Below are 24,856 nucleotides of genomic sequence, written 5' to 3'. Positions count from 1 at the left end.
GAGTGCAGATTATTTTAGAAACTCATGAGAGTGTGCTTTCCAGATTGAGAGTGATAGCTTTCTGTCCAATATGGTTACACATATTTATTATGACATTTTTTTCAAAACCACTTTTAATAAAAACAAACATTTGCTACACAGAAGCAGGAGTTGAAGAAGAGATTCCTCTGTGGGTTTATCATAGATTTTTTTTTTTTGGTTTAAAATATGTCAGAGTCTCTTTTGCCTTTACTGAGGCTATTTGGATATCCTTTAGTTTGGCATTTTTTGTTGCTGTTCTTGTTGTTGTTTTGGTTTGCCTTATTTGTTTTGTTTCATGCATTTTTTTTTTGTTTTTTTTAACTGACAGCAGATTAGTCCGGTCCTGCTTCTATTGCAAGGAGGAATCAGTTCAAGTGCTGAGATACTCTGGGAAATTTTTGAACAAAATAATCTGAGACATCTAATTTTTCAAACCAAAAATTGTTGTTTATGAGCTAAGTCATGACTGACTCTTTTGCAACCCCATGGACTATAACCTGCCAGGCTCACCCGTCCATGGGATTTCCCCCGCAGGAATACTGGAGTGGATCGCCATTCCCTATTTTAGGGGATCTTTGCAACCCAGGGATCAAACCCATGTCTCCTACATTAGCAGGCAGATTATTTACCACTGAGTCACCAGGGAAGTGAAAATGTGAATCAGTCATGGCTGATTCTTTATGACCCCATGGACTATAGCCAGGCAGGCTTCTCTGTACATGAAATTCTCTAGGCAGGAATACCAGCGTGCATTGCCATTCCCTTCTCCAGGGGATCTTTCTGACCCAGGAATCAAACCCAGTTCTGCATTGTAGGCAGATTCTTCACCATCTGAGCCACCAAGGAAAACAATAGCAAAGTCAATATTAGGAACTTGACCTAGAAGTATTTTAATGCTTTGTATATTAACTGTCCCCTGAGGATGACTCTGTGTAGTAAACTTAGAAGTGGATTCTGGTGGAAGACACATTATTTCCAATCTTCTTCAGAACATCAGCTTTGTAATATAATAAACATTAAACAAAAATCTTAATAGTATTGTAATTAAAATCATAAGGAAAATAATGTTGAGTTTTGATGCCAAGGAATTTTGATAATTATCTTTATTTAAAATATTATTAGGAACGAAATTTTTTAAGATACTCTCTAGAAATGTCCTCAAGGATATTTTATAGTTTCACTCTTTCTGAGTATGGCTAATGTGAAATTATTAGAACTACCACAAAATATGCTTTTACCCAAAAATGAGATTTTCCTTCTTAATTAATTTGAGAAGTTTTCATTTAAAAATTTATTCTGAAAAATCATTTGTCTTTTTTTATATCACACAAACACAAAACCCTACCTGCAGAAGATGTTATATCACATTTCTTGTCAGGGACTTCAAAAACATTTTGAATATGACAGTAGTATAGAGAAGATCTTTCAAAATATTGAAATAGTGGTATTATATTCCTTATTCTTTTAGTTCATTTACCAAATTTATTAAGCACCCAGTAGATCTCATGTAAATTTTAGTTGTAAAGGTTTTAAAGACAATATCACCTGCCCTCATGGATCTTATATTCCAGGAAAATATTACAGTAACATTCTTGTAAGAAAGCATTAGAATTACTATATTAGAAGCACTAATTGTGCATTTTATGATAAAATTTCCGCTCTTTTCAGTGTTCTCAATGTTCTTAGTATACCAAAAGCAACTAAACTTCAGTTCAGTTCAGTCACTCAGTTGTGTCTGACTCTTTGTGACCCCATGGACTGCAGTACGCCAAGCTTCCCTGTCCATCACCCACTCCCAGAGCTTGCTCAAAGTCATGTCCATTGAGTCAGTGATGCCATCCAACCATCTCATCCTCTGTCATCCCCTTCTCCTACTGTTTTCAGTCGTTCCCAGCATCAGAGCCTTTTCCAATGAGTCAGTTCTTTGCATCAGGTGGCCAAAGTATTGAAGCTTCAGCTTAAGCATCAGTCATTCCAATGAATATTCAGGACTGATTTCTTTCAGGATTGACTGATTTGATCTCCTTGCAGTCCAAGGGACTCTAAAGAGTCTTCTCCAATACCACAGTTTGAAAGCATCAATTCTTCAGTGCTCAGCTTTCCTTATGGTCCAACTCTTACATCCATACATGACAAATGGAAAAACCATAGCTTTGACTAGATGGCCTTCTGTCAGCAAAGTAATGTCTTTGGTCTTTAATATGCTGTCTAGGTTGGTCATATCTTTTCTTCCAAGGAGCAAGCATCTTTAATGTATTAATTTTTCATCTAGAATATGAAAGAAAGAACTTGGAAACAAATAAATTTTCTTTTGTATACATATCCTACCTAAACTGAAAGAAAGTTTTAATACTCATTTTTAAGTACCTGAGAAGTCAGCTTTTCACAGGCTTAAAAATATATGTTGAAATACTGCTGTGCTGGTGGGCATGCATGTAATATAATTTCTTTGACTTCTCTTTGAGAAAAAGAAACCTTTTTTTTTTTCCAAAGGCACTTCATGTAGCACGTTAATTCAGCATTAATTATAGAACATGTCAAACTGTATTTCAGTCAAAGCCCCCCTGTAAGTCTCCAGAGCTTTCTTAATGACAGTAATTATAGGTCATAAAAAGAGTCGTCTAAAATTAACATTTCTCTCATGTCTTGATAGGAAAATGTAAATGGCTGCACCGTACAGATGTTTTGATTAGTAAAATTTACACTTCCTTTTTTTGTTTCAATGCTTGTCAAACTTCACAGTGTTAAACGTAAGGTGCTGCCTTTCTCACTTTCCTGAATAGATGAAGGTGCATCAAAGCAGTTGTAGGAGTTCTTCAAATGCTATGCCTTATTATTTTGTGCTGCAATTAAACAAAAATAAATCAACAGTTTCTTCTGCCATAAATGAAAGCATCCTTTAAAAGAAAGAACAAACTGACTTTTTTTTCGCTTTTGAAAATTTCCATGAAAAAAAAATTAAAGAACTGTATTGGATACAAGCTTATAAAATGCTTTATTCCAATATGGAAAAACATCTTGCCAACTTATATATTTAAGTCTCCTGGTAAGCCATATTTTATCATACACCATCAGAAAGAATACATGAAGCCTGCTCTATTCTGAACTGTCAAAATTTACTTACTAGAAAATGAGAATGGAAACATCCTGGTTTAAACAATGTTAATATCATCAAACATCCAGGGAAATATAACAAATTAAAAGAGAATCACTTCAAAGTATAAAAGGCCTACACCTTAAGTAATAATAAATCTAATACTTGACATTCATCTCCCTGGAAAGTAAAATTAGATAAACTTTTGCAAGGGCATTCAGAACAGCCAATCCAGTTTATTAATAATTTCCTGTTTTCATATTGGAAGCTCATATTATCTGGTCGCAGCCACAGTAGACCTCCGCAGATATTTAATAAAGCTGCCTTCAGTAATCCTCTCTGATTACCTATAACCTTCCAGCTATAACACACGCTGCACTGTAGCTTCACAGAAGGACAGCGCACTGTCACCTGCTATGATGTTTGACAGCTTATTCTGCTACATCAAACTGGCACAAAATTACTTTTTCCAAATCCATCCCTAGTTAATAACCAAAAGTAATAATGGTATTCAGCATGCGTAATACTCTGAGAAGGCAAAATGAGGCAACAGAGGGGGAAAAAAAAAGATTAAAGAGTGACTATTATGGAAGGCAGATGAAAAGACGGAATCTTGTAACATACGACAATGTTTCAATTATAGTGCCATGTGGAGAGTTCTACATATCACCCTACAAAATCCACACTGCAGGACCAAGAAACGTGGAAGAGGTTTCCTATTGTACTTACACTATGTGTATGATTTTCCTCGTTCATACAGAGAAACATGGAGAATTTTCTTTTTAAATTATTCTTAGGCATTCTCTTGGGAGCAAGAAATGACTTACCTTTAGTGGAAAATGTCTAGTTAATAGAATGTATTGCTTTGATCTCATCTTAAAATTTGCAAGAGTAATAAGCTGTTTTGCTTATAGAATAGATCAGACTAACCTTAATCCAAATTTACAAGCATACCAAACCCTATTCAACCTTTTTTTTTTTGAAGATGAAACACCAAATTAAAAGTCTGAACTGTCAAATGAAAAAATGGATTTGTTTCATCATCTAGGCAGAATCCGGTACATTACATTTGTCTTCATTACGGGAGGGTGAATGACCTTGGTAGAAGGTCAAATATGATAGTGACAATTAATAGGGAAACAAAAATCCTGTCTTCTTCCTTCCTTCTTTTCTTCTTTCCTTCCATCCTTCCCACTTCCCATTTTTTTCTTTATTCTTTTTTTCCATTAATTCCTCTCTGTTTTCCCTAATTTTCCTTTGCAAATCTCCCCACCTTTCCTTCTCTTCCTTTTTCCTCCTACAATATTTTTCAGAAAAGCTTCATATACTTTTCATTTTCTAGGTGGCTAACTATATTCAGAATATAGAAATATATTTTGAATGAGCACAGATGTAATTAAGTCATAGTCAAGTTAAATATTTCATCAAAAACTAAAACAATACCCATATGTGTTTCTATTTATATGCACCAGTTAAAGGTGTTTCTCACTTCTAATATGTGTTTTATATATTGGATATAATTGGAATACATAATCAATACCTTTAGCGTCTGTTAGGGCCTTCAAAGCAGCTTTCTTCCCGTGGTTGACATTCTCTTAGATAACATGAACATGTACCCACATGTTCATGACAGAAATGGGACTATGATTTTTGACACTTTTCCCTTCTCCTGTCCATAATTAACTCTTCACTCAGTACTACTGTTAAAATGTCCTTTGAATCCAACCATTTACTTCTCTATGTCCTCTGGCAACATCAGCCAAAGCCACCATCAGAGCCCATAGATTGTATCTAGTAGCAGTAGTTTAGTCACCAACTTGTGTCTGACTCTTGCAACCCCATGGACTGTAGCCAGACAGGTTCCTCTGCCCCTCTGTCCATGGGATTCTTCAGGCAAGAATACTGGAGTGGGTTGCCATTTCCTTCTCCAGGGGATCTTCCCAACCCAGGAATCAAACCCAGGTCTCCTGAATTGCAGGCAGATACTGACTAAGCTACGAGGGAAGATTGCACCTAGGTGTCCCCAAAAGATGTTATGCTCTTGTTTCACTTTAGACTAAACCAGGACCTCTAAACAAAGCAATCTTTTGACCATATCCCTTCTCTTCCTGGGCTTCCCTGGGGGCTTAGATAGTAAAGAATCCGCATGCAGTGTGGGAGACCTGGGTTCAGTCTCTGGGTTGAGAAGATCCCCTGGAGGAGGGCATGGCAAACCACGCCAATAATCTTCCCTGGAGAATCTCCATGGATAGAGAATCCTGGCTGCCCATGGTCCTTGGAGTTGCAAACAGTCAGACACATCTGGGTAACTAAGCACATGCACATATCCTAAAACTCTTCAGGGTTTCCCATTGCTTTTAGGATAAAACATAAATGATTAATATGCCAGAGGAAATGTATGATTTGGCACCTACCCATTTGCCTTGCCTTACATCACACCAATGTTCACGTTACCAGGGCCATACTGGCCTTCTGTCCTGCTCCTAAGACTTTCTCTTTGTTTCCCACTTTGGAGAAACCCCCCATCCTACCCATCTGAATTTCTCCTAGTCATTTTCAGGTTTCAATTTCAATATTACTTCTTTAAGGAAATTTCCTCTGATAGTCCAGGCTGTTTTACCCCTCTCCCATGTTTGTTTTCATAGATCCTTGTACTTTTCCTTCATAGATACAATTACATATCTTAAGTATATCGTTCATTTAATGCTTGTGTCTGTCTGTCAGTAGAATTTAAGCAGGAAGAGGTCTTGTTCTTGTCTATGTCCAAAGTTCTTACTACAGTGCTTTACACTTAGTAGTTTCTCAATAAATAGACATTTAATGAATTCATTGAATAATGCATTTTCTCTCACAAAGAGATCATTCATTGGATAATCCTAAAATAAGAAAATTATTGCACAGGAGTATTTTTGCATAATATTGCCCTTGGATTGGATTTCCCAGACATAGACTTAAGAAAAGGATCTGTATGCAAGTGATTAATTAAGAAGTGTTCCCAGGAGAAACTAGTAAGGAACTGAGAGGAACAGAATAAAGACAGGGGGAATGGGGGAAATAAGCAAGGAAGTGATTTCAGATTGTCTTTTCCATAGAGCTTAGCTTCAGTCTGATCTTGCAAAGGATCTCTGAAGTGCAAATTATACCTCAGTATTGTTTGTCTTGAGGGAAGGTAGTTTGCGTGGAGTTTTGTAAACTCAGACCCTCACTTCCAGGTCTCTCTGCATTCATATAGAAAGTGACTCCAGTAGAAGGAGGGAAATTCTCTAAAAAAGCATAGTGAGTGTGGGCTGTTGGGAGCAAAGACACCCAAGGCCAAGGAAATGGGGCAGAGAAATGGCGAAAGGTTTTTGAGCCATAGCAGCATCAGTAGCTGTCATTGTATATAAACAGAGTATTTTTGGACTCATTTTTTAAAAGATGTGAACTGAGATGTTACTGTGTTGGTGAAAAGCAAATCACATAAGCTCTGCTAAACTTCCTTTAAAATATATCCCATCATCTTATCTCTTAAAATGTCTTTTCCTCTCTTTTGGAGGAAACATTCTGATTTTCTATTCTACTTTATAAACATTTAAGCAGTATTTTAACATGACATTCTCAAAGGCTGTTATCCACAAATTAACCTTTTTTTTTGGTTTCAAAGTTATAATCATGATTTAAAAAAAGAAAGAAAAAGAAAAAAAGCTAGTTACACATCTGAGGGATCCTAAGAAAAAGAGAGGAGAGGGAAAGGATAACCCACTCCAGTGTTCTTGTCTGGGAAATTCCATGGACAGAAGAGCCTGGCAGCCTACAGTCCGTGGTGTTGGACTACAGTCCATACAGTAGCGTAAAGAGTCAGACATGACTTAGCAACTAACAAAACAATGAGAGAAAATAAAGGGGAAAAATAAGACAGGAACAAGTTTGGAGAAAATTTGGTGGCCCTAAAATTCCAGTTTTCAACCCTATCAGTCCTCTTTAGAGTGAAGAATTATATCAATTTTGATATAACTGAACAAAACAAGAGGTTTTGTTTCTGTTTTGTTTTTTTTTTTTTTGCTCTTTAAGGTTCATTTGGTGTTTTAGTTGATATGACACTTGGATGGTTTACTGCATTATTTTATGCAAAGTTTTTTACTTACATGACAATGTTCACTATTCTAACACATATAGTATATAAAATAAGATTCTTTAGAACAGTTATGTACAAGATATATGATATTGGATTTATACATTGGATCCCGGGATGTGATTGATTGGAGAAAATAAGTTGGACTGGGCATGTTCGCTAAAGGAACCAGAAGTATAACTGGTATACAACACACAGTAAACACACATCTGGTTTGAAGGACAACTGTAGCACGTGTGACATTGACAGTGGTGCCTCTTGAAGAGGTGATCTTAGAGCAACGCCAGGAGCTGAAAGTAACACTAACTTTTATATGATTTCAACCATCGTTCAGAGCTTTGAAGAACTCTGCTGTACCATGGCCCTTATGATTCTCTTAATCGAAGCAATCCACAAAGGTTCTTTAAATTTGACTCCTTCTCCCAGGGAATGCCATGACTTGAGTTGGTTTAATGGAATATTTCTGATGGATAAAATAATACCTTCCTAGGCCATACCATTCTGTGCCATATATCACAAAGGAAACTTTCTCAACACAGCTAAAAGATTAAGTAAGGTAAAGGACAATTTAAAGATTCCTCATATTTCAAACTTAATTTCTAATTAATATCAGTTGGAAATTACTATAACAGCTGAGACCAGGGAACTCTAAGGATTTTGCAAAAGTTCCAAACTTGGGAACTTTCTACATCAAATTAGAGCTGCTATATGGAAGGAGGTTGTTTTGAAGTTCTTAATTCCATTGTGCAAAAACCAAGTACAGTATCATTCTGGAATTGTATAGAATGTTACTAAAACACACTGTAACTGCTTTTTGTTCATTAAATATAGAAACCTAGCTTTGTTGATAGAGGAGAGAAACTGCCTCTTATGTGTCTTCTGATAGACATCTTTTTCCAAAATAAATGCTCACAACTGAAAACTGGAAGTATGGCAGCCAACTTTGGGTTTAGTGAACTACTCGGCCTATTCCTATCTCCAGGAGGAAGAGAAAAAGAAGGATATGCTGGATAAAATTTTTGAGTGGCATCCACCTTTCTGCCTTTTATTTTTATCTGTTTCTTGGATCTTGACTGGAAACAAAGATATTAACCCATAACTTACTTTCATAGAATTTTAGTTGCATACCAAACTTTAGTTTGGGGAACACAGTCGACATTGATTTTGCTCTTAATATATGATAAATGCCATGCTTGAGTCTGAAGATACAAAAATGAATAAGACATTGCCTGTCTTCAGAAAGGTCAAAGTCTTCAAAATTAGATAATTTTAATAAAATGTGCTAACTTTTGTGAGGCTTGTTTCTGCACTAAGAAGAGGTACATATTTCAGGAATTTAAAAATGATTCAAAAAGTTTCTAGAGTCATCCATAAATTCATTCTTACCCATAAAATCTGTAAGGAAGACCAAATTTGTATCACAGGTTGAATTAGCTTTGTAGACCCAAGAGAAAGTCGCTCCTACCAGGATTAATAATTAATAATTAATAATTCTAAATTTCAAGAACTTTTGTTTTACTGTAAATGCTCCTCATAATCAGAAGCACAATTTATCCAGATGGCCAATCTCCAGATGCCAGTTGCCTTCTGACCCTAAATAAAGTTAACAATATGGCCCCAGTCACTGATATTTTCTACTTTTCTCTTCCTCATTCTTTATCTTTTAAAGCTTCCTCTTCTTCCTTTTAGCTGAAAGGAGACTGTCCTTTCATGAAACTGTCTGTTTTATGAAGTGTTAAATTAAGTGTATTTATATCATCTAAATTGGCTTCCACAATCATTTTTAACACACAATAATAATTGAGCAGAAGAGAAAACAGAGGCTTAGAAATGCTGTGACTTGCTATCCTCTCTTTCCCGGCCAAGACTCTTGCACCAATCCTTCCTCATCCCCTGTGCCCCTTTCAACACAATAAAACATGAATGCCATGGTCAGAATGCCACTAACTTCTTTCATAGAACTTTTTTATTTTTCCAGTCAAGGTCTAATTGTGGCCTCTGCTGCAGTAGGGAGGGAGCAAGAACAAAAACAGATTCCCTTGCTTGTCACCTGAGGGGAGGCAAGCTTGTTCCTTATATGAAGGGAGGGCAGGGATGTGTCCAGGAGTTAGACAGAGGGGTCGCTTAGGTAGTTTGCCCACCCCCTAGGTAGTGTTGTGTGCAACGTCCTGCTTTTGCTTCTCCACCCTCTATTTTGGCTTCTGGTTCTTCAAAACTGGCAGTTGGGTTTTTTTGGTCTCTTTGTGTCTTTGTCCAGAATTTGCTTTAACTGCACATGCATGTGGTTATTTTTAGTTTCATGCAGTTTCTTTGTATTTTATTGCCCAGGAGAAGTGTGTCCAGATGCAAACCCTGCAGCACTGGCCCCAGGTCCCAGACTGTCTCATTCCTCTCTAAGAGACCCTGCATTCTTACTCTTTAGGGTTAAGGGGCCGAAGGTCTCTTCTGAAACTTCTTCCTGCTGGACAGGGGCCACATGGCCTAGTTTGTTTATTCTTTTTGGTTAAGTTTGTGTCTTTTAGTCTCCAACAGTTTGAAGTAAGGCTCATCACGGTTCTAGGAATTCAGCCCATTCCAGAGGGAAGTGTCCAGGTTCTTGTGGGTTCTTGGAACATCATCAGCAAGGGACTTCATTAAGAACTTCTACCCTCTCTTTATTACTAAATTTCCCTGTCTGCTTTATTGTCTACAGTATTTCACAATTTTGACCTCTTTCTCTCCTAGGTTATTGTAGTTTAACACTCAAATGGGTTTCCTCTTACCTTCAGTTTCCTTTTCCCACACTTACATATTTGTTTGCTTATTTATTCATTCAGTTTTTTCCTTGTTGTTCTTTTTCTGGTCTTTAAAATGAATTTTATAAGATACTTCCCCAGGCCAGTGTCTTCTCATTCATTATACATCATTGCATGATTAATTTAATCACTTTCCATGGTTTCAATAATTATTTAATTGATGAGCTGAATCACTATAATATCTCTCTAGATATTTCTCCTGGAATTGAAGATGAGGTCTTAACCATTGACATTTAAACAAAAGAGAAAGAGAGAGAAAAAGGAGATAAAGGATTCTAAGACTTACCTAAGCTGTTTGCATGAACAACTCAATACAGTTTAAGGGAATTCATTCTAATGAGAAAAAACAAGATTAGAAGAAGGTGTGCAAATGGAGTTTATGCATTCAGTTTAATTTATCAAGTATGATGGGCCAGTAGGTCATTTTGACGCTGTTAACTAGACCTTATATGAAATACATGGGAAGGAGATAATAGATTTGAGAGTAATTAGTAGATAATTGCAAAGGAAAAGAAAGAATGGAGAATGGATAGGATAACTCCCAGAGAACATATATAGTCTGAGGAATAAAGAGACAATGTATGGAAAAATAGATTTGAAATATGATTATGACTTTAACTAGGGATGTAGCTATAACACCAAAGATAAAGGTCCAGGAGATCAACTGTTTTTTTGCTTTTTTTTTCCCATTGGCTCCTTAGATCCCAAGTGTTCCTTAGGAATCAATGTGGGTTACAAGAAAGGCAACATGATTTCCTTTAAATTGCAGCCTATTTTACAGCATGAGGTAAGTCAGAAAGAAAAACACCAGTACAGTATATTAACGCATATATATGGAATTTAGAAAGATGGAATGATGACCCTATATGTGAGACAGCAAAAGAGTCATAGATATAAAGAACAGACTTTGGACTCTGTGGGAGAAGGTGGGGAAGGTGGGGAGATTTGAGAGAATGACCAGTCCAAGTTTGATGCATGAAACAGCACTCAAAGCTGGTACATTGGGACAATCCAGAGGGATGGGATGGGGAGGTAGGTGGGAGGGGGCTTCGGGATGGGGGACACATGTACACCTGTGGCTGATTCACATCAATGTATGGCAAAAACCACCACAATATTGTAAAGTAATTAGCCTCCAATTAAAATAAATAAATTAATTTTGAAAAAAAAGGCAATATGTGAAGAGTTGGTGACTTTGAGGCTTTGGAGCCTCACTCTCTAAATCAAAGAGATTTCATGGCAGATTATTTTATTCATTTATTTATGGCTGACATAAAGATTTGAAAACTGCTAAAGAAAACATATTTTTTAAGCTGAGAAAATTGACCCCTAAGAAAAGTTAAACCATTTAACCAAAGTCCCACAGCTTCTAAGTGGCCAAAAATACACTTGGGTGTTTCTCCATTATACTCTATTATTGTACTGCTTTATTCATTCAATTTATATTCAAAACATCTTTAAGTTCAATGATTTTATTTGCACCCTCACTCATGCTTTGTTAATTAATACTATCTTCAGCTATCTCATAGATTATGGAAAAAATTTCCTCTAGACTTACCTAACCCCATTCACCCTACTTCATTCTCTCTCCCTTCTCTTGTCCTTTGCACTTATTTCTTCTACTTTAAACTAGATGTTCAGCTTCCATAGAAGTAATTTTTATCACCATTCCATAATTAACTTAATTTCATTCTCTAGGACACAGAGTAAATATTATCTATTTGGAGAGTGTATTAGTCACAACAAATTGACTGTTGTAACAAACAACTTCAAAATCTCAGTGTTTAACATAATAAAGTCTATTTGTCACTAGTAAATTCCAGTGTATATGTCGTTGGATAGACATTTCTTCTGAGGCCCTTTCTTCTGAGGCGTGACTCACAGACTTGACTCATTCTAAATTGTGTCTTCTGGACAGTAGATGCTAACATACATAGAAAGTGAAGTCGCTCAATCGTGTCCGACTCTTTGCGACCCCATGGACTGTAGCTTACCAGGTTCTTCCACCCATGGGATTTTCCAGGCAAGAATACTGGAGTGGGTTGCCACTTCCTTCTCCAGGAGATCTTCCCGACCCAGGGATTGAACCCAGGTCTCCCACATTGTAAACAGACACTTTACCGTCTGAGCCACCAGGGAAGTCTAATATCCATATGTATATTTAAATATATAAAATAAAAGGTCTTGAAAGTGTCTACAAGTAAAATAATACTATTTAAGCACAAAACCATTGACTGAACTCTGAACCTAAATATTCATGAAATCTCAATACAGTTGAACAATTATTGCTGCTGTTGTTTAGTCACTAAGTCGTGCCCAGTTCTTCACAATCCTGTGAACTGTAGCCGGCCTCTGTCCGGCTCCTCTGTCCATGAGATTTCCCAGGCAAGAATATTGGAATGGATTGCCATTTACAGAGATCTTCCCAACCCAGGGATTGAGCCTACATCTCCTGCACTGGCAGCAAGATTCTTTACCACTGAGATACTGGGAAAACCCTTGAACAACAATTACAAATTTTCAAATTGTTAATAATTTAGATGCCTTTAGGCAACAGTTTCCATCATTATAACCTCATAATAAAAATACACCTAATTATGGTTTTCTCTGGATACATACATGCACCCCAATATTCATTGCAGCACTCTTTGCTGTAGCCAAGTCATGAAGCAACCTAAATGTCCATTGACAAAGGAATAATGAAGATATGCTTATGTGCAATGGAATATTATTCAGCCATAAAAAAGAAAAAATAATACCATTTGCAGGAACATGGATAGACCTAGAGACTATCATACTAAGTGAAGTAAATCACACAGAGGAAGACAAGTATCATATGATATCACTCATACTGGAATCCAACTTTAAAAAATAATATCAATGAATTTATTTATAAAAAAGAAACAGACTCACAGATTTGAAAAAAAAATTATGATTAGCAAAGGGGAAGTAAGGGTGGGGGAAGGATAAATAAGGAGCTTGGGATTAACATAAACAAACTTTTATATATAAGATACATAACTAGCAAGGACCTTCTCTATAGCACAGGGAATTCTACTCAATCTTCTGTAGTAACTATATGGGAAAAGAACTTGAAAAAAATGTAAAGACATGTGTAACTGAATCATTTTGCTATACACCTGAAACTAACACAACATTGTAAATCAACTATACTTTAATAAATGTTTAAAGATAAGTGAATAAATAAAATTTAACTCTAAATATACGTATGAACCGGGGTCTCCTGCATTGCAGGTGGATTCTTTACCAGCTGAGCTACCAAGGAAGCCTGTATAGACATAGTCACTATCTAATCTTAAGATTTATTTTCTTGAGATATTGCTTGTCATAAATAGGTTCACGGTAGTTCACCTCAAATTTTTCAATAAAAACATTGTTCTTTTTTTTTTCAAAATTTCCCCATAGAACTATAAGCAGAATTTCTGACTCAGTGTAAGTATGTAGGATCATATTGCTTTCTATAAAAAAATTCTGAAAGCTTCTAGTCTTAAAATGATCATTAAGGCAATACATTGAAACAGATACACTACTTTATTTTGTAAATTAATACTTAATAAGCAGTGAGGATGAAAATGGACTGCTTAAAATGACTTTCTGTCATGTGTCTTTCAGAAGGAACATTTACATAGCCAAAATACTTTTGATGGTAGTTGATTTTTTTAAGTAAAATGAAAAAAATTTGTTTTAAATTTACCAGCCTCAAAAAGCATTATGTTCACTGTTTTGTAACATTTTTATTAAGTGGAATACATTATTTTTTCAATAAATAATGAGCTTTTCATACTGAACTTCCAGTGATATCTGAAAAACATAATTACAGTTACGTTATCACACATATTAATTTTCATTTTTCAAAATAATGCACCCAGTTCCAATAATGTTTCTTGCTAATATATGCTTTTTCTATAATGCATTAATACAATTGGCTAGCAGCTTTTTCTTGGACTTTGGTTTTGTGATTTTGAAAAGGCAAATATAGCAATTAAGAGCCCAGTAGAAATCCCTCATCAAATTAAAATCAGATGGCAAATTTGGACCATAGCTAATTAACTGTGCTTCTAAGAATTTTTCTGAGGAATGAACTCAATTTAAACTTAAATTAATTAAATGAAAGTATATTCTAAAATCTGATAGATCAAAACCTATTAATTTCAGTTTGACTGGTTCAATGCAGCCAAATCGTGTCTTCTGACTCCGTGCACCTCTCACCCATGACAATTATGCAGTTAGCATGACCAAAGACAAGGGTTCTGCCCTAGAACATGCCAGGTACCATTAACTTGGTCTAATAAAGTTATAGGTAGTGTTGTTATGACTCAAGCAAGAACAAAAGTGAAAAACACAAAGTCGTTCTTTTCTTTTCTAAAGTGGTCATTAAATGGACATACAGAAAAATGTTTCTACTTTCTCCAAAACTGAAAATTGTTTTTACTTCAAGTAGTCACTAAACTGGTCCCCCATAGCATGCTCTGTTGCTCAGTCTTGTCTGACTGTGATCCTATAAACTAGCCCACCAGTCTTCTCTGACCATGAGATGTTCCAGGCAAGAACACTGGAGTGGGTTGCCATTCCCTTCTCCAGGGGATCTTCTCAACCCAGGGATCGAAACTGTGCCTCCTATGTTTCCTGCATTGGCCTTTAAAATGGAGATTCTCTACCACTGAGCCACCTGGGAAGCCCAAACTGGCCCCGACAGCAAGTTTATCACAATATATTCCACAAAGAACATATTGGGTCTATGCTTTTTCCTTTATGTTACACACACTCACTTTTTGTCTGTTATTTCCCTCTCTTGGAGAAGGAAATGGCAACCCATTCCAGTATTCTTGCCTGGAAAATCCCATGGATAGAGGAGCCTGGTGGGCTACAGTCCATGGGGTGGCAAAGAGTGGGACACGACTGAGCGACTTCACCTTCACCTTCATTTTCCTCTCTATATACATTTTGTCTCACCACTGTCTGAAAGAAAAGGGGAAAAAATCCATAACAGCCTCTTTTATTCAATTTTTAAAAACAGTTATTATATGAAAGATTTTAAAAGTTCAGAAGGAACAAAATAGTCATAAAGTGTCAAACACCAAGCTTTTTTACTGACAAACTCAGAGCGACCTGAAAGACAATTGTAGGTTAATTAGTTAGAAATTTAAACAATTATATATACATAATTTCACACAAACAATGGTGAGATATAGTGGAAGAATAGTTATTTTACTTATACTTCATAATAGCCATTATTGGCCAGATAAATATAGGCCAGTAATTTCACAGGACAGTGCTACTTATGTTTGTTATCTTAGTGAATTTAATAATTATTAACTTGGTTTGGACCTAAAATTACATAATTTCTTAATTATAAGAATCTTTTTGTAGGATAATTGTGCCAATATTTAGAGAAGCCTGGAAAGTTGCTAGAAAGTCATATATTGTAAGTTTCAAGAAAATAGGAGGAGTCATAAAATGCTCAGAAATATCAAATTAAAGTAAGTATGAATGATATATTAGACTAGAATGAGTAGCTCTTGAAAAGGGAGGGTTGCATTTATTTACAGTTTGTAAAAAGTCTTTCAGCAGACTAAGTGTGTGTGTGTGTGAGTTGCTCAGTCTTGTCCTACTCTTTGTGACCCCATGGACAGTAGCCTTGCCAGGTTCCCCAGTCCATGGAATTCTCCAGGCAAGAATACCAGAGTGGATTACCACTCCCTTTTCCAGGGATCTTCCTGCTCCAGGGATCAAAGCCAGGTCTTCTACATTTCAGGCAGATTCTTTACTGTCTGAGCCATCAGGAAAGCCAGAGACTTGAGTAACACTTTTATACATAGAATTAGCCAGTTTCAGTAATCTAGTATAGTGGTCTCCAGAGCTAAGTTTGAAGAGAAACCTAGTTCTATTGATAGTCAATTTTACTTCACTTTTTCCATTCTTCTTTTTGTATATGTTTCATAATGAATATAATAGTATTCAATAGGTTTTAAGTAAATAACTTAGCATGTTGGAGACATGATCACAAAATCTATATCTATAGGCTAAGCAAACAAATTGATTTTGCTAAAGCACATCTATTGAATAATAGATGTTGAATCTTTATTAGGCATTTTATTAGACAATATTATGGACACTAATTTATATTCTTATCACAGTCTGCAATTTAAAGGCCTTGGAACTGTATTTTTAACATCTGGACTATATTATCACTATTAATAGTATTAGGTAAAAATAAGAACCCTCTCATATACAAGGTTTTTTTGTTTTTGTTTTTGTTTTTTTTTTACCACTGCTTGTGTTTGGCATTGAACCTAAGGGCTGTGCTATGCTTAGTCACTCAGTTCTGTCTGACTCTGTGACCCCATGGACTGTAACCCCACCAGGCTCCTCTGCCGATGGGGATTCTTCAGGTAAGAATACTGGAGTGGGTGGCCATGCCCTCCTCCAGGGGATTTTCCCAACCCAGGGATCAAACCCCGATCTCCCACATTGCAGGCAGAGTCTTTACCATCTAAGCCACCAAGGAAGCCCATGAATACTGGAGTGGGTAGCCTATCCCTTCTCCAGGGGGTTTTCCAGACCCAGGAATCAAACTGGGGCTGCCTGCATTGCAGGTGGATTCTTTACCAGCTGAGCTACCAGAAAAGTCACATTGCACCTAAAAGTCTTAGTTAAAAGTCTCATGAATGAAGTTTTCTATGCAACAAAACAAATTTTGTTCCCAAGATCTAGCATGAGACAATTTAAGAGAGTAATCATTGTTCAGGATATCATGTACACAAAAAGCCATGAACATAATAACTAAAGTTGTGTGAAAGAGTCAGTATGTAACATTACATCAGCATGTGCAACAGTGCTGTTTTGGTTTGGCATACTAGGTTTTTAAAAATAAGCAATGTGGAACACCCTACAACTTTAATTTTAAAACTTCCTAAATTCTGGCAATCTTGAATTTGAAGACAGATTATACAAGACATATAGTGCATTTACTAACACATCATTCATTATAATTTTGAAATAGATGTTCAAACTATAGTGTTTACATATGTTGACTTTCTAGCTCTCTTGATGGAGAAATTATAAATTTACACTCCTTATTGTATGACAGTATTTCAGCATGTGAAGTTTCTATTTTTGCTGTTAGAGGAATACAAAGTGTAACTCTTGAACAATTTAACTAGAGATATACTTTTTTACTTTCAGTTTATTAGGCTAAGTTTCTTCTAATATCAGCAGAATACTAGCACACAGAAAAGACACCATAAGTGCATAATAATTCATGCTCTATTGCCATTTTCATACCAGATACTGAAAACAAAGCAAATAAAATCACATGAAACCAAACTTAAGAACCCATAATTTAGTGCCTACCACTGTAGGTTGGGTTTATACTGTTGCAAAATTAAGATGAGGTATGATTTTAATAGTTTCTGTAAGAATTCTTCCTGTGAAAGTGGAAAAGGTCTGAGACAAGGGCCTCTGTATGAAAACCAAGGTGTTATAAGTCAAATTCTGGTGACATCATGTTACTGATCTGGTAAGCATAAGAGTCTAAATCTCCATTTTAAAGGCTGAAGAAAAATACATTCGATTTCTTTTCTTTAAAGGAAAATTGAATAAAAATACTATGAATAATTTATACCCATTTTAAACCAGTTTCATCTTTCTTTCAATAGTCTAAATGGATGAAAAGATCATAAGCACTTTGCCCAAGAAAATATAAATCCATAAAAATTCTTTGAATGATTTCAATTAGACATATTACTTATTTTAATCTTACTATGGTTATTATGACTAAAGTAGAAAAATATTAACAAAGATAATATTATATAGTACTACTATAAATGTATTCTTAAAGACAAAGACATTTATAGTCTGAAGGGAAAAATAATTTTTCTAAATTTTCCTAAACTTGTTTGTGCTTTGCTGTGACCAAAGCCCGTCAATATAAAATGGTTTAATCACATACTAACAGCAAAATTGGATGACTCTGAAGTCTATGAAATAAACACTAAGATAAACATCTGGAGACAAATTGATAAACACTAGTGTCCTGGATTCTAAGACATGGGGTTATCTAAAAAATTTGTTCAAGAAAAACAAGTGAAAAGCGCTGCTATTTGACATATATTAACAAGAGTAAGGTTCAAAAACATTAAAATGTTGAAAAACATTCATCTTTGAATTGTGGGAATGTTGCACATCTTTATATGTCTACTTGGGCCTCTTCTTTTTAGAAAGTCCTTGTATATAATGCTGTGGATTTGCATAGGTAGATAGACTATCTTTTCTGGTGTGTACAGTATATTTTATGATTTATTATTTTATAATCAAGTATAGCCGAGAGATATGCACTCCAATTCTGTCTGGATGAGTGACCTAACCTAGTAGACCTCTTTTCCCTTTTGAGTTACAGTGTTTGGTCTGCACTTAAGGAATTGTAAAATTCTAGCCTTATCTTCACATCAGGGAGAGTGGTGGTGACAGAATTTAGGGCTAGATTTGCTCCTTTGAGGAAGAAATCAGTGTAATTTTTTGAGGAAGTCATGGCAGACAAAGCTCTATGTTAAGTCGTAAAGGAACTCCTTGTGGAGGCAAGTAGTGGGCAGTGAGATTTGACAGCTGGATTGTCAGAGCCAGGAGACAGAACACAGAGAAGGAACTGGGCGTAGAGGATGGTAGAAGAGAGGAGGTGCACACTCTAAGCCAAGGAAATATTCAGCTGACACAAGGGATCGGTGAATAATAACAGGATCCAATGCACTATTTGCTGCTACTGGGAAGAGAATAGGAAGTATAATAGTATAGCCAGGACCATTGATGGAGCTGAAATCAACCTTTAACTCTAATATGTACACTGATGGCTGATTGCTGTTGATGTTTGACAGAAAACAACAAAATTCTGTAAAATAATTATCCTTCAATTTAAAAAAATAATTAATTAAAAAATAAAATATATTCACTGTGCAATGGCAAATGAAAATAAAATTTTCAGAAATTCACTCATCTGATTTTCTGATGTAATGCTAAGGATATAAAAATAACTAACTATGTAATTTGTGACATTTCAAATATATAAAGCAAAAAAAAAAAAAAAAGATATGTTCTCTTTGGGGAAGAGAGTATAAGACAATCTTTGGGTGAAAGATTTGAATTTACCCTGCCTTAAACATACACTTGCCTGGAGAAGTCTATAGACAGAGGTCACAAACAGTTGGACACAACAGCAAAAACACTAGTGAGTGACTAAGTTTCACTTTTTTTTTTTTCCCCCCAAACATACACTATAATATTGCTGGGCAGAGTTAACAAGATTTTATAATTAAATCATTTAACACAATGAATAGCACATTCTAAATGCTTTTTGAATGTTTTAAATATTGTTCTCCAAAATAATCTATTAAACTGAAACCCTTACTTTATTTTAAAAATAAAGTTCAAGTTGCTGGACTAGGTGCAGTAGGAATTAAAGATGACTGTCTTTGCCATCCAAGAGTCGACAAGTTTTTGGTTAAAATTTTGCAACTGTAGTCTTGCTATGGCATGAATTTATTATTTAGCCTCTATGGAATCAAGAGCTAGGAGAGAGTTCCAGCATTCCAAAAGTCAAAAGGGAAACTTTTATCAGCTCTCTTCCTATTAAGGATCATTTGCTGTCAAGCAACTTGCTTGCAGCTTGTTTGCAACTTTCTTCTCTAAACTGTTATTTTTTCTTTTCTAATCAAAATGAAATAATTGATGAATCCCACTACCAGTAATGTTAGGTTTGCTTCTCTTGTACCAACCATCTAATAAAAACAATTAGAAAGCTTAGATTAAAAAATAAAAAGTACGTGTGACGTTATTGGAGATCTACAGAGATAGCAAAGATTTGAGGAACTAAGTTTCAAGAGAGAAGAAAACCACAGAAAGGTGAGCTCAACATTTGATATCAAAGAATTAAAAAAAGCAGAAGAATAAAAGTTGTGATGAAGAGACAGATCAATACATAAATCAGAACTAACACAGATACTAGACTTTGCAGACAAGGACATTAAAAGTTATTACCATGTCCCCCACGATCAAAAGGTTAAGTAGAGACACATACAATGTTAAAAAAATTAAAAATTAAATCAAGACTCTAGAAATGACAACTGGAGTGTCTGAGATGAATAAAATCACTATTTCAATAAATACACTAAATACTAATATTTAATCATCTATTAATATCTCAGCTTTCACTTTAAGAAACTAAAAAAAAAAAAAGATCAGATGTAACTGTGAGTAATCAGAAATAGGATGAATATAAATGATAAATGATATTGATGAAATATTTAGAAAGTCTAATAAGAGAGAGTGCCAAAGAATTGATACTTTTGAACTGTGGTGTTAGAGAAGACTCTTGAGTCCCTTGGACTGCAAGGAGATCCAACCAGTTCATCCTAAAGGAGATCAGTCCTGAATGTTCATTGGAAGGACTGAGGCTGAAGCTGAAGCACCAGTACTTTAGTCACCTGATGCCAAGAGCCAACTTATTGAAAAAGACACTACTCTATTGTAAAGTAATTAGCCTCCAACTAATAAAAATAAATGGGAAAAAAAAAAAGACTCTGATGCTGGGAGAGATTGAAGGCAAAAGGAGAAGGGGGCAACAGAGGATGAGATGGTTGGACGGCATCACTGACTCAATGGACATGAGTTTGAGCAAGCTCTGGGAGTTGGTGATGGGCAGGGAGGCCTAGCGTGCTACAGTATATGGGGTCGCAAAGAGTCAGACATGACTGAGTGACTGAACTGAACTGAATAAGAGAAAAATCAATAAAACCAAAATACAGCTTTTTGAGACTAATACAATTGATAAACCTCTGGTTAGACCAAGAAAACAAAAAGAGACAAGATGCAAATTACCAATATCATTAATGACAAAAGTTGTATCTCTACAGATACATGGATGTTAAAAGAAAAATAAATAACTGTCATTAAAAAAACTTTATTATGTCAAAAGCTTAGACCTTAGATGAAAGGGAAAATTTGCTGAAAGGCACTTGTGTAGCCTTATGTGTTTTAAATTATTTGTTAAAACATCTGTTAAGCAATCAATCCCAAATAACTTCAGGTCCATGCAATTTTCCTCATGAAATGCACTTAAAAATCAAAAAATGAAATAATTACAAATTTCTTCTTGAAGAGAAGGAAATGCTTCCTAATTTATTTTATGAGTCCAGCATCACTCTTATTCCAACGCTAAAGACATCACAAATAGCAAAAACTACAGACAGCTAACCTCCATGAACACTGATGCAAATATTCTTAAAATTTTGGCAAAATGAATGTTTTAAATTATTGTATTTCAATGCAAAGGAGATTTTATTATAGGAATACCAACTTAGTTTAACATTTAAAAATAAATTGACATAATCCATTGTATTAACCAGCTTAAAAATATAAAGCTAATGAACATCTTATAAGATACAAAAAGAAATGAGTTAACAAAAGTTAACATCCATTTCTTCTGGAAACAGTGAAGTAGGAATTGAAATAGGTGTCCTCAGGTAAAGTCATCTAAAAACATATAGCTCACTTCATATTTAATAGCATAAGAATGCTTTTCCAAATTTAGGAAAAAGTCTAGGACATCTATTCTCACCATTTGTCTTCAACATTGCACTAAAGGTCTTTGAGAGTATAATATGCATGAAAAAGGCTGTATTCAACGTTGTGAAAATTAACAAAGAGAAATTTCACTAAAATGGACTGAAGCAGGAACTCTCATGAAGTGCCACTCAGTGTCAATTATAGTACAAATTGTCAATTATAGACCCTAACAGAAGAACTATCAACAGGGAAAAAAAAAATTCATCAATTATAGGCCCCAACAAGAGAATATGTACTTTGCATATTCTACAAGAAATCTAATACTCCAGTAACTCAACCAACGAAAAACTGTCATCATCTGAACCGTCACTTTCCTCTGATGGACTTTTGTTCAAAACAGTCCATTCTAACCTTCTCTTCTTTATAAATTAATGTTTTTTCTCCAGGGTTTGTTTGACTTGCCTATGACTTTTGCTATAGCTTGCTTGTCCTGAATTGCCATTCCTCTGCTATTCCTGAATAAATTCCGTTTTTGTTGGTAAAATAATTGACTGTATTATTTTTAAAGTCAATAAAATTTAAAAGGAAAGAAGCAAAACTATTTAATAACAATATGGTCATCTATGTAAATGCAATTCAAGTACAAAAAAACCCACAAAAAACCTTTCTATAATGTATAAGAAAATATATCAAGTATACCAGCCAATATTTATAAAATCTAGTGTACTTTTTTATATTAGCAAAAATCAAAATTGAGATTTTTTAAAATATTAAATACTTAGATACTTAGAAATAAATCTGATTAAGTTTCAACGCAATTCGATAAAATTTATGAAGAACTTTTTGGTTGACACTAACAAGTTGTTTCTAAAATATATAAAATATATAGGGGACTCCAAAGAATTTAAAATAGTTAAAACAATTTAAAAAAAAGAATAAAGACAAAGTGCCAAAAGTATCCTATGTCAAGAATTATTATAAAACCTCTGTAATCAAGACTTTGTGATACTGGCATAAAGACATATTAATAGACTAAGCAAAACACACACACAATAAAATGTTTGACAAGGCTACAAAGACAATTCAGTGAAAAAAGGATCATCTTTGCCAAAACACAGTGCTAGAACAAGTGGCTCTTCATTGTGTGTGCATGTCTTAAGTCGCGTCAGTCATGTCCGACTCTGCGACCCCATGGACTGTAGCCCGCCAGGCTCCTCTGTCCATGGGATTCACCAGGCAAGAACACTGGAGTTGCTTCATTAGGAAACAAAAATAAAAACAAATTGTCATGTCAAAAATTGATTAAAATATATAGTAGGTTAAAAAGTAAATCTAAAATTATAAAATTTCTAAAGGAAAATATATGAGAAATTTTGTTATATCCCTAGTTTTGGCAAAGATATTTTAGATGTGACACCAAAAGCATAATGCATTAAAGAAAATAAAATATACTAGACTTCACCAAAATTATAGATTTCTTCTTTTCAAAAGACTATAGTATATACTTTTTAATGTGGTTTCGAGGAGAAGAAAGGATAGAAGATAAAAAGGACTGTTAGACAACAAAAGCATACTACCAGAAAATGACTTACAAACAGATTTTTAAAAACTGTAAACCTTGTTTTCCAAGAAAAAGATAAAAACCATTTGAATTAAATGGTTTGAATCAAACAATTTGATAACAAAAATCAGAATTAGAAAAATTCAAAATAAGATGTGAGGACTTAGAAAATAATTACGTATTAGAGGGGAAAAAATAGTACCAGCAATGAAGACTAAACTAAAAGAAACCAAGAGTAAATAAGCATCACTGATAGCTCTTTAAAATTAATTAAAAATGAAAAAGAAGATTTTAAAATTTATGAGAAATGGAGAAAAAGATAAAGTGTTTGAGGGAAATTGACTAATACTGAAGATAAACAAAGAAGATCCAACAACAGATAACAGAATTTCTTAAAGAAGAAAATCAAAGCAAGGGAAGAGAGCAAATAATAAAATTATATTTCATGAAAAGTATTCTAACAGACAGAAATAAACACTAATTGATTTAATAAATTATATCACTAAAAAAAAGTGATCCACAGAGACCAACACCAAAATCTTGTAGCAAAATCACTATAATGTGGAGAAAAATCAAATATTCTTTTGACATTTATTAAAAATAGCAAATGTTTTGTAAGACAAGAAATTGATTAGCATCAGTAATTTTGACATCTCAAGTCAGAAAAAGATAAAACATATTTAAGACATACAAGGATTTAAAATGTGAACTAGACTATTTCTAAACAAGCAAACTTTCAAATATGAAAAAAAATAGACATCAACAAACAACAATGTAAGAAATACTCTCGATATAAGTTTTTCTTGAAGATTCATCCACTAGAGGATAAACTTCAAGCATTCAAAATTGCTAAAGAGACATGAAACTAAATACAAACTGTGTGATAAATATATAATTAATTGTATAATTAAGACTAAATCAAGGTTAAAGATGAGAATATTATATATAATATTTACATGCTCTGACAACATAGATATAGTGCACCTATAAACACATAGGAAAAAGTGGACAGCGCATGAAAATAATAAGTACAGTAATTGTATTTGTGGCAGTATAATATTGTTAGACTATTGCCTGGGTAAAACAGCTAATAATAGAATGCCCTAATGCTACTCTCCTCTCTATCTATAAAACCAAGTGTGAAAGGAAGACGATATTGTTATAACACAAAAGATGTTATATAATCTTTTTAGTCTTGAACAGGAAGTATCTGTATGAACCCATGATGATTATATACACATATATTTATATATATAATGTAACATCTTTTATATCTAAATATTATTTCTAAGTATAATTGTTTTATATATATATATGTATATATAGTCACTCCATCTAGAGACATTAGGCAACTGAGAAGTAATGATCATTTTTGGTACCTAGAGTTTTCTTTTTAAAATACTATTGTTCACACAATCACATACAAAAACAGAGTTCCTTGGGAAAATATCTGATTTTAGGTATTAACAGTTCTGAGAGTATAACATCTTGTTATATAAAAGAGGAAGAAAGAAATTACTACTAGAATCAGTTCACAATGAATCCACCTATGAAGAGAGAGAAGCCAATGAACTTCAAAAAAGATGTTAATTACACAGATTGAAACACATCAAATAACTTAAATTGACAAATTCAAAATATTATGACAGAAAGACTGATGGATAAACTCATTTGAAGGTTTGTCTAACCTTCATGTC

The 24,856-nt window shown here is 34.5% G+C and overlaps 1 long non-coding RNA gene across 1 annotated transcript in view; it reads right to left on the bottom strand.

Annotated features, from left to right (window-relative positions):
- Window positions 1-2,212: 2,212 nt before the first annotated feature.
- LOC122450903 overlaps window positions 2,213-24,856 on the bottom strand; it is a 67,637-nt gene continuing 44,993 nt past the window's right edge. Inside the window, exon 3 of the long non-coding RNA XR_006272270.1 lies at window positions 2,213-2,864. This is a non-coding gene — a long non-coding RNA (uncharacterized LOC122450903). The remainder of the gene's footprint in view (window positions 2,865-24,856) is intronic.

Source organism: Cervus canadensis, chromosome 12 (assembly GCF_019320065.1).
Source record: "Cervus canadensis isolate Bull #8, Minnesota chromosome 12, ASM1932006v1, whole genome shotgun sequence".
Lineage (NCBI taxonomy): Eukaryota > Metazoa > Chordata > Mammalia > Artiodactyla > Cervidae > Cervus > Cervus canadensis.
Note: the sequence above shows the minus strand (reverse complement) of the source record. Positions and strands in the feature narration are given on the sequence as shown.